This window comes from Salvelinus sp. IW2-2015, unplaced genomic scaffold (assembly GCF_002910315.2).
Source record: "Salvelinus sp. IW2-2015 unplaced genomic scaffold, ASM291031v2 Un_scaffold5874, whole genome shotgun sequence".
In the NCBI taxonomy this organism is placed as follows: domain Eukaryota; kingdom Metazoa; phylum Chordata; class Actinopteri; order Salmoniformes; family Salmonidae; genus Salvelinus; species Salvelinus sp. IW2-2015.
In genome coordinates this window covers 1-12076 of record NW_019947139.1, presented here as the reverse complement: position 1 = coordinate 12076, position 12076 = coordinate 1, and positions in this window count along the sequence as shown.

Below are 12076 nucleotides of genomic sequence, written 5' to 3'. Positions count from 1 at the left end.
GAGCAGTGGTAAGGCTTCTGTCCTGTGTGAGTTCTCTGGTGTGTCTTTAGTTGGTTCGACTGACTGAAACCCTTCCCACAAACAGAGCAGTGGTATGGCTTTTCTCCTGTGTGAGTTCTTTGGTGCGTCTTTAGTTTGCTTGGTGTTTGAAATCTCTTCCCACATTGACCACATGGGTACACCTTCTTCCTTTTTTGAGTCTGTTTTGATTTGAGGTGAGTTGGYCAAATACAACTGCCTCTGCAATCTGAGCAGGGTTGGGGTCTACAAGTGTGTCTTCTCAACTCCTCTGGCTCATAGAAACTAGTGAAGCAGTCCATGCAGTGGTGATGTTTCTGTCTTGAGTTCCTCCGTCTGTGTTGTTTATGGTTTCCTGATGCTGTGGAACTGGGCTCACTGTCTGCACCTGGGTTGGAGATCTCTCCTGTGGGAATAAGAACAGATATGGGGTTAGAATCAGGAACAGTATTGAAATAGTCTTTAAAATACTTGTTTAAAGGCCTAATGCAGCCGTTTTATATCAATATCAAATCATTTACTAGGTAACAATTAAGTACTTTACTTGAATACATTTAACAAAAATATAAAAATGCAACATGCAACAATTTCAAGAATTATACTTAGTTTCAGTTCATAAGGAAATCAGTCAACTGAAAAACATTRATTAGGCCCTAATCTATGGATTTCACATGACTGAGAATACAGATATGCATCTGTTGGTCACAGAAACCTTTAAGAAAAGGTAGGGGCMTGGATCAGAAAACCAGTCAGTATCTGGCGTGACCACCATTTGCCTCATGCAGAGCGACATCTCATTCGCATAGAGTTGATTAGGCTGTTCAAATGAAATTGTATTGGTCACATACACCTATTTAGCAGATGCTATTTCAGGTGGAGAGAAATGCTTGTGTTCCCGGCTCCAACAGTGCAGTAGTATCTAATAATTCACAACAATACACACAAATGTAAAAGTAACAATATTATTAAGAAATATATAAATATTAGGAAAAGCAATGTCAGAGTGGCATTGACAAAAATACATGAAATGAGTAAAGCAGTATGTAAACATTATTTAAATGACTAGTGTTCCATTATTAAAGTGACCAGTGATTCCATCTATGTAAATGGGGCAGCAGCCTCTAAGGTGCAGGGTTGAGTAACCGGGTGGTAGCCGGCTAGTGATGGCTGTTTAACAGTCTGATGGCCTTGAGATAGAAGCTGTTTTTCAGTCTCTCAGTCCCAGCTTTGATACACCTGTACTGACCTCGCCTTCTGGATGGTAGCGGGGTGAACAGGCCGTGGCTTTGGACTTCCTGTGACATCGGGTGCTATAGGTGTTCTGGAGGGCAGGCAGTGTGCCCCGGTGATGCGTTGGGCAGACAGCACCACCCTCTGGAGAGCCCTGCGGTTGCGGGCGGTGCAGTTGCCGTACCAGGCGGTGATACAGCCCGACAGYATAATCTCAATTGTGCATCTGTAAAACTTTGTTACGGGTCTTAGAGGCTAAGCCACATTTTTTCAGCCTCCTGAGGTTGAAGACACGTTGTGGGTGAACCATTTCAGATTGTCAGTGATGTGTACGCCGAGGAACTTGAAGCTTTCCACATTCTCCACTGTGGTCCCATCGATGTGGAAAGTGTTTCCTGAAGTCCACGATCAGCTCCTTTGTTTTGTTGACGTTGAGGGAGAGTTTCTTGATTGTGGCCTGTGGAACATTGTCCCACTCCTCTACAAAGGCTATGCAAAGTTGCTGGATATTGGCGGGAACAGAACACGCTGTCATACAAATCGATCCAGAGCATCTCAAACATGTACAGTGGGTGACATGTCTGGTGAGTATGTAGGCAATGGAAGAACTGGGACATTTTCAGCTTTCAGGAACTGTGTAAGATCCTTGTGACATGGGGTCGTGCATTAGTTATGCCTGCCCATATCGTAACCCCACCGCCACCCATGGGGCACTCCGTTCACAACAGCAACCGATCACCCACACAACGCCACACACACTGTCTGTATCTGCCAGTACAGTTAAAACCGGGATTAATCTGTGAAGAGCACACTTCTCCAGTGTGCCAGTGGCTTCGAAGGTAGCATTTGCCACGGAAGTCGGTTACAACGCCAAAATGCAGTCAGGTCAAGACCCTGATGAGGACGACGAGCACGCAGATGAGCTTCCCTGAGACCATTTCTGACAGTTTGTGCAGAATTCTTTGGTTGTGCAAACCCAATTTTCATCAGCTGTCCGGTGGCTGGTCTCAGCCGATCCCGCAGGTGAAGAAGCCGGATGTGGAGGTCCTGGCTGGCGTGGCGTCTGCAGTTGTGGTCGGTTGAACATAATGCCAAATTCTCTAAAATGACGGTGGAGGCGGCTTACGGTAGAGAAATTAACATTACATTTTCTGGCAACAGCTCTGGTGGACATTACTGCAGTCAGCATGCCAAGTGCACGCTCCCTCAAAATTGCAGACATCTGAGGCATTGTGTTGTTTGACAAAAGTGAACATTATAGTGTCCTTTTATTGTCCCACAGCAAGGTGCACCTGTGTAATGATGAGTCTTAATCAGCTTCTGAATTGCTACACCTGTCAGGTGATGGACTATCTTGGCAAAGAGAAATGCTCACTAACAGGGCTGTAAAAATTTGTGCCCTAAATTTCAGAGAAAGCTGTTTGTGCATATGAAAATTCCTGGTATCTTTTACTTCAGCTCATGAAACATGGGACCAACACTTTACATGTTGTGTTTATATTTTTGTTCGAGTGTAGATTTCCATTATAAATCGGGAAAAATAATTGTTTTTAGTAGTAAAAAAAATTTTCAGCAGAAGTTTGCCACAATTTACATGGAAAGCCTAAACTCCCGCCACGCAAGTCTGCTGATTAGAAAGTCCTGTGTAAATTGTATTATCACCAGCAACTACCAGGAAAATAAAAAATCACACTTTCACAGTTTAGTTTCATCCCGTTGTACAATATGATATAAACACAGGCAAAACTGGATTTTTTGCACTTGGTCGTTATTAAGCAGAATCCTTCATTAAACCAATAACAAACCCCTTCTCTGTTTTGGTAAAAATCTGAGGGATGGGCTTTGAGATGACTAGATAGGTAATAGACGGCTCCGCCACACAAGCTCACAGAAGGACACAGAGTGGTAGCCACACAGCTCACAGAACAGGCCACAGAGTGTAGGCACAAGCTCACGAACAGGACCACAGAGGTGGCCACACAAGCTCACAGACGGACCACGAGGTACAACAATCCAGAACAGGACCAGAGTGGTAGGCACACAAGCTCACAGAACAGGACCACAGAGTGGTAGGCCACCAAGCTCACAGAACAGGACCACAGAGTGGTAGCCACACAGCTCACAGAACAGGACCACAGAGGGTAGGCACAAGCTCACAGAACGGACACAAGTGGTAGCAACACAGACTCACAGAAGAGACACAGAGTGGTAGGCCACAAGCTCACAGAACAGGACCACAGAGTGGTAGGCCACACAAGCTCACCAGAACAGGACCACAGAGTGGCCACACGCTCACAGAACAGGACCACAGAGTGGTAGGCCACACAGCTCACAGAACAGGACCACAGAGTGGTAGGCCACACAAGCTCACAGAACAGGAACAGAGGGCACACACAGCAGGTGGTAGGCACACAGCTCACAGAACAGAGACACAGATGGTAGGCCAACACAAGCTCACAGAACACGGACCACAGAGTGGTAGGCAACACAAGCTCACAGAACAGGACCACAGAGTGGTAGGCCACACAAGCTCACAGAACAGGACCACAGAGTGGTAGGCCACACAAGCTCACAGAACAGGACCACAGAGTGGTAGGCCACACAAGCTCACAGAACAGACCACAGAGTGGTAGGCACACAAGCTCCAGAACAGGACCACAGAGTGGTAGGCCACACAAGCTCACAGAACAGGACCACAGAGTGGTAGGCCACACAAGCTCACAGAACAGGACCACAGAGTGCTGAAGCGCGTAAAATGATCTTCCTCGGTTGCAACACTCACTACCGAGTTACAAACTGCTTCTGGAACAGACATCACAGAAGAACCGTTCGCGGGAGCTTCATGAAATGGGTTTGGAGGGCCGAGCAGCACACAAGCCTAAGATCACCATGTGCAATGGAAGCGTCGGCTGGGTGATAAAAGCTTGCCGACCATGGACTCTGGTGAGTGAAACACGTTCTCTGAAGTGATGAATCACTGCTTCACCATCTGCAAGGACGAATCTGAGGTTTGGCAGATGCAAGAAACGCTACCTGCCCGAATGCATAGTGCCAACTGTAAAGTTTAATGGAGGAGTAATAATGGTCTGGGGCTGTTTTTCATGGTTTGGGCTCGGCCCTTAGTTCCAGTGAAGAGAAATCTTAATGCTACAGCATACAATGACATTCTAGACGATTCTGTGCTTACAACTTTGTGGCAATAGTATGGAGAAGGCCCTTCCCTGTTTAGCATGACAATGCCCCGTGCACAAACGAGTCCATACAGAAACGTTGTCAAGATCGGTGTGGTAGAACTTGACTGGCCTGCACAGAGCCCTGACCTCAACCCCATCGAACACCTTTGGAAAGAATTAGAAAGCCGAGTGCGAGCCAGGTCTAATCGCCCAACATCAGTTCCCAACCTCACTAATGCTCGTGGCTGAATGGAAGCAAGTCCCCGCAGCAATGTTCCAACATCTAGTGGAAAGCCTTCCCAGAAGAGTGGAGGCTGTTATAGCAGCAAAGGTGGGGGCAATTCCATGATTTTGGAATGAGATGCTCAGACACGCAGGTGTCCACATACTTTTTGTCATGTCGTGTATTTCAAGGCACTCTCAGTACACCATTTGAAACCACTTCATTCATAGGCTACTGGGCWAATGGCCAGGATAAAAAGAAGCACCTACAGTAGCAGTCAAAAGTTTGGACACCGATTTATTGCTGAGGTTTTCTTAATTTTTACTATTTTCTACATTGTAGAATAATTAGTGAAGACATCAAAACTATGAAATAACACATATGGAATCATGTAGTAACCAAAAAAAGTGTTAAATAAATCTAAATATATGTTTTATTTGAGAGTCTTCAAAGTAGCCACCATTTGCCTTGATGACAGCTTTGCATACTCTTGGCATTCTCTCAACCAGCTTCATGATGTAGTKACCTGGAATGCATTTCAATTAAAAGSTGTGCCTTGTTAAAAGTTCATTTGTGGAATTTATTTCCTTCTTAATGTGTTTGAGCCAACCAGTTGTGTTGTGAAAAGAGGTAGGTGTGGTATAAGAGGTAGGGGTGGCAAGAAAAGTTCAAATAAGCAAAGAGAAACGACAGTCCATCATTACTTTAAGACATGAAGGTCAGTCAATATGGAACATTTCAAGAACTTGCAGTCGCAAAAACCATCTAGTGCTATGATGAAATGGTCTCTCATGAGGACCGCCAAAGGAAAGAAAAATCCAGACTTACCTCTGCTGCACATGATAAGTTAATTTGAGTTACCGGCCTATGAAATTACAGTCCAAATAAATGCTTCACAGAGTTCAAGTAACAGACACATCTCAACATCAACTGAGGAGACTGCATGAGTCAGGCCTTCATGCTCGAATTGCTGCAAAGAAACCACTATTAAAGGACACCAATAAGATMAAACTTGCTTGGACTAAAAAAAACGATCAATGGACATTAGACCGGTGGAAATCTGTCCTTTGGTCTGATGAGTCCAAATTTGAGCGTTTTGGTTCCAACCGCCATGTCTTTGTGAGACGGAGTGTAGGTGAACGGATGATCTCCACATGTGTGGTTCCCACCGTGAAGCACGCAATGAGGAGGAGGTGGTGTATGGTGCTTTAGCTATGGTGACACTGGTCACATCGTGATTTATTTAGAATTAAGGCCCACTGTAACCAGCGTCATAGGCTACCAAGCATTCTGCCCAAGCGATACTCGCATGATCTGACTTGTTTGCGCTTAGGTGGGGAAACATATGAATGAGTTATTTCAACCAAGGACAATGACCCACACACCGTCGCAAGGGATGTGTAAGGGCTATTTGACCATAGACAAGGCATAGTGACGTGGCAAGGTTCCTGCATCACGCATGATACCCTGGCCCTACCACACATCACCTACCTAATCCCAGAATTTGACTGATGGTTGTGGGAGATTAGAGTTGGACCGCCCATGAGTGAAGGAAAAGCACGCCAACAAGTGCAACCTCAGCATATGTAGGGACTCCTTCAAGACTCGTTGGAAAAGCATTCCAGGTGAAGCTGTTAAGAGAATCGCCAAAGCAGTGTGCGCAAGCTAGTGTGCACATCACAAGAGACTTGTAACAAAGCTCTCCCTCCCCCTCCATTTTGGTAACATCATGCAGCCAACAAATCCTATCCTCTGATAAGCCGAACCAAATTAAAGCAGGAAGCACCAGTGACTTCTGGTCTATAATAAAGTGGTCAGGTGAAGCGATAGCTAAACTAAGGACTGTTTTTGCTCTGATCACAGACAGGAACATTTTCCGGTGGAAATCCTCAGATACGACAATGAGGAGTACACCCCATATCCAGTCACTGGCTTTAATCAATAAGTCCATTGAGGACGGTCGTCCCCCACAGGAACTCTACGTACATACCCCAACCAGAAGCAATGGAAATTACAGGCAAATATTTGCACTGAGCTAAAGGGTAAGAGCTGGCTGCGCTGATCAAGGTGCAGGGAACTCGTAACCCAGAAGCTTGTAGAAATCCCTGCCTATTTTGCCCTCCGACGATGACCATCCAAATCAGCGGATCCCGAACAGCGTCAATACCCGGGGCTAGATTGAATTGTACTAGCAACTGGCATCCGACGCTCGTCTTACTGTGCGCAGGCGCTTGCACATATACAGTACTACAAGGGAAGCACAGCCCCGCGCAGCTGCCCCAGTCCTAGGTGACACGAGACCTACGATACGAGATAAACTTCAACTTTCATGCTCCGCTTCGAGGCAACGCAACATCTAGAGGCGCTGGAGATCAGTGTGCCAGGCATAAGCCTTGTAGTCGGCGATGTGCGATCACATTCTCCGTAGTCCGTACGTGAGTAAGACCTGGATACCTAAACGAGTTCACCAATATTCACAAGAGCTGCGAGGGCCAGACGGTCTCATCTACCATGTGACCTGTGCTGCTCCGGGCATGTCCTGACCAACTGGCATAGGTGTCCTTCACTGAACATTTTCAACATTGTCCCTGATTGCCAGTACTCGTAATACTACAACATGTTTCAAGGCAGACCCCATAGTCCTTGTGCGCCCCCAAGAACATGCAACGGCAACCTGCCTAATGACTACAGCGTAGCACTCAACGTCCGTAGCCAGTGAAGTGCTTTGAAAGGTGGTAATGGCCTCACCATCCAACACATTATCCAGAAACCAGACCCACTCCAATTCCTCGCCTCTACCGCCCAAACAGATCCACAGAATGATGCAATCAACTATTGCGCACTTCCACACTGCCCTTTCCCACCTTGACAAAAAGCGATACACCAACGTTAGATTATGCTATTCATTGACTACAGCCACCACGTCCCCAAGTCATGTGACCAAGTCATCCGGACCATGCGAGCTCATTCCGCGTTTCTAATAAAGGGAGAGCGAAATCTCACATCAATCCTAGTACGCCTAAAGCCTCTCACTAAAGCTGCCTGGGATACTAACACCTCCTCTAGCAACTGCGACTCCTGGCACTTCCGACGGGTCCCAGCCCCAAGGTGGCTGAGGGTAGGTAGCAAAACCACATCTGCAGACGCTGATCCTCACACTGAGCCTCCTCAGGGGGACGGTCTCAGTCCCTCTCCTGTACTCCTGTTCAACCCACGATTGCTATGGCCCACGGCTCACGACTCCAACCCATCATTAAGTTTGCCAAGGAGCGACACAACAGTGGTAGCCCTGATCACCCAGACAACGACAGACAGCACATTATTGGGAGCGAGGTCACCGAGACCGGTGTGTGGCTGCCAGGAATAACAACCTCACCTCAACATGAACAAGACTAAGGAGTGATTGTGTGTACACAGGAACAATCGGACAACCGGCCAACAGCGACCCCCATCTCATTCGGCCAGAGTGTAGTGGGACGCAGGCTCGAGAGCTTCAAAGTTCCTTGTGTCCACGATCACCAACAAACTACAATGATCCTCAAACACACCAAGATCCCAAGGTCGTTTGAGAAGGCCCACGACAAGCCTATTCCCCTCTCAGGAGGCGAAACGGAATAAAGAATATTGGCCATGGGTCCATGATAATCCTCAAAAGTTTTTAACAGCTGCCCCAACTATTGAAGCGCATCCTGACTGGTTGCATCAATTGCCTCCTCGTTTTGTAACTGGGTGCAAATTTTGGGCTCGGCGTATGCCGACCGCAAGGCCACTATCAGAGGGTAGTGCGTACGGCCAGCCCAGCTACATCGACTAGGGCGGCTAAGCTGGGAGGCTGCCGCATCCAGGACCTCCCGCAGAGAAGGTGGTACGAGAGGAAGGCCCTAAAAATTGTCCAAAGACCCCAGCCACCCCAGTCATAACTCTTCTCTCTATCATACGGCAGGATGGCGATAGCAGATACCTGGAAGTGCCAGTCCGTAGGACACAAAAAGGGGCTTCGCTCAAACAGTTGTTTACCCCCAAGCCCATAAGACTTGAACAGGTAATCAAATGGCTACCCGGATTATTTGCATTGTGTGCCCGCCCCGCCGCCAACCCCTCTTTTACGCTGGGCTGCTACTCTCTGTTTATCATATATGCATATCGCTTTAACTATACATTCATGTACATACTACCTCAATTGCAGCACGACTACCGCGGTGCCTGTATATAGCGTCGCTACTGTTATAAGTGCTCCCTAACTGTAATATAGCCTGCTAACTGTATTTTCAATGGTCTTTTTTACTGTTCTTTTTATTTCTTTACTTATGCTATTGTTCACCTAATACCTTTTTAGTCCGCTTTTTTGCACTGTTGGTAGAGCATGTACGTACCGCATTTCACTGTAAAGGTTACACCTGTTGTAACTTCGGGCGCACGTGAACAAATAAACTTTGATTTTGATTTGTTCATCGAGGCAAATGGGAGGGGGTGGCTACTTTTGAAGATATCTCATATATAAAATATATTTTGATATTATTTTGGTTACCTACATGATTCAATATGTGTTATTTCATAGTTTCGATGTCTTCACTATTAAAATAGTTTTAAATAAAGAAGGAAAGAATGAGTAGGTGTATGTTGATGTTGATAAACCAGCCATGAATGTAGGGGGGGGGGGATAATAGCTTGGTTTTTAGTCAATTAAATGAAATGGGGGGGGGCGGAAACCAAAAATGTTTTTGATGTTTGTAATATGAGATTCACCAGCACAAAATTGAAGATCTCTTACATGGGCCCACTGTGTGTCATGGCTGGATGGCTGACTCTCAAATCCACTGTGTGTACCTAGAAGACCTGTGTTTGTGCCTGAAACTTTCCTTTAGCGCTGTATCGAAACTGAGCAGTTTTGCGTGTTTTTTTAGGGACACGGCCTCAATATTGCCACCCCTCCCACCTCAGGCACAAGTGAGCTGGATGTTGACAAGGTAACATTGGCTGGAACCTGGCGTTATGGGCTGGAAATGCCAGTGCCATGTTCTTACATTAGGAAATTCCAAACTAATGTTGTTTGACACTTGGGCCTCTAATCTCAAGCTGAAAACAGGCCCAGAAGTTAAAGGCCCCGAAGCAGTATTTTTAAATCATCCCCTGTATGTCTAATACATCAGCTGTGTGTGTGTTTTTATTTCATGAAAATAATTTTCACATATTATTTGTTTATCATTGATTTCCCTGAGGCCTCCTTTTGCCATTAAATGCCTCAGTCTGCTCTTCTTGGGCATGTTGATACCAATAAAATATATTACATACCCAGCCCCTGATTGGTGGACAGAGCATACCCAGCTAAACCACTTTAAAGTAGGAGGATACAATATGCAAAATAAACAAATGTCTGGTAAATTCAGATAAGAATTCTGATGTCATGATTGGGGCCAAAACCTTATATCCCAACCTGAACAGGCCTGAAATTCCAGGAATTCTTTTCAAAAACAGGAATGTCCCATTTTTTTAACTGACAGGGGGGGGGGGGGGGGGGGGCCCCTTTAAAAAATTAGTTTGACCGGCAATTACTACTTCAGAAATGGCACCAGATTGGTGGAAAGACCTTAATCGACAGTTCTGGACATCCCCTTGTGTCTGTCATGCAGCTCAACCTCCCCATCCTACACAACTGACTTCCTGGGTCCGTGTTACCATCTCTTCTTCTCCTCTTCCTGTTCTCCACTTCTGTGAACTGCTCTCTACTTCCGCCTCTGCTTTGAATGCTCTCTCCTCCACCTCCTCTTGAATGCTCTCTCCTCCCCTCCTCCCTCTTTTGAATTGCTCTCTCTCACCTCTCCTCTTCGAATGCTCTCTCTCCACCTCCTCTTTAATCCCTATCTCCCCTCTTTGACTTCCCTCTCCTCCTTTCCTCTTTGGACTATCACATTGAGTTCCCAGTGGTTTGACTACAGTCCCTCCAGCTTCAGCTAAGACCATCTCTGGGCCCCACTGTGAGCTTTCTGTGCTGGATCACCCCAGTAAAGAACCCGGGGACTTGGTCAGACATGGGAAGGCTATAGTAGGAATCACAAGAGGCACAAACAAAATGTAAGGTGAGTTTCAACAACTGGAACAGCTTAGTTAATAAGGAAATATAACTAAATATTCCAACCACTAGGAATCTACTAATACATTTAGCTAGCTAGCATTGCTGTGGTATCGTACAGCTTTAGCGTTAGCAATGTTGAGCTAGTTGGGTTAGCTTTAACCACTGACACCTTTTCTCACTAGGATGAAAACGATCTAGCTAGATAACAAATTACCAGCAATAAGTTATATTGAAGCGCGACCAAATAACTTTGACTTGGTAATCGTATAAATGACCAGTTAGCTAAAATGAATTAGGATACTGCACAAGTAAATTAACTAGTTAGTTAGCCAGCCTTAGAATAACGGCCAAGCTAACTAGCCAATGCTCACTTATTAGTTAAGGTGCCAATATATTTATTGACATCTTGAAGATGGACAATTCAGCATTGCTGTCTTTAATAACTAATAGTTATCATTCACACAGTGGGTCTTGAAGATCAACACATTTGCTTGGTTAGGATAGATAGTTAGCTTGGGAGCCATTTTACTGGCTAGCTAACGTTAGCACAAAATGGCTATTGTTTACAGCATGATCTGGTGGACTGGACAAAATCATCCAACTCTTATGTTTTACATATGGACAACGTTTTCAGAAATATGTTTAGAAATCTTGAATTTTACCATCAAGCCGTGACTTGAATTGGCCAGCTGTTGTTGTTCTAGCTTAGGTAACTCTTTTCTTGGTGGGATTTAACGGCGGTTTGGCAATCCAAATACAATGTTTGCATTAACGCCACCAACGACTGGGAGAATATATGCCATTATACTTTGTGATAGAAAAATACCCAAATTACCCTGCCAGACTTTTGTTGATGTTAATGTGTTGATGTTCCTCGCGTATCCATAGCCAGAATGAATTTTGGCAGTTGCATGGTGATTGAAAGAATGTCCTGTTATACAAGATGATTAACACAACATGCCCAAAGACAGTATTCATTCAATACCTTGGTTTTTGTGGTGAATGTGAATGACAACTGTTTTGATTTTAATGGTTTTCAATACACATGCCTTGTCCATAATGTAAAGGCCTTATGGGATATTCATTGAAGAGGTAAGGGAGAGGATGGTACCATGTGATCTGCATAACATACCAATCCCAATTGACACATAACTTTGTAGGCCTCCCTTGTCTTATACCTTGCAGACACAGACCAAAACTGAGCAGTTTTCAGTCATCTGCATCCAATAGCAGCTAGCTTTCAACATATCGTTTATAGGCCCTACATATTCTTACCGCTTTGTGATTGATATCCAATTGAATTGTCTCCATTTTCGGCTTTAGAAAGAATTTGCACAGTATGAAGTATTTAGCTATTTC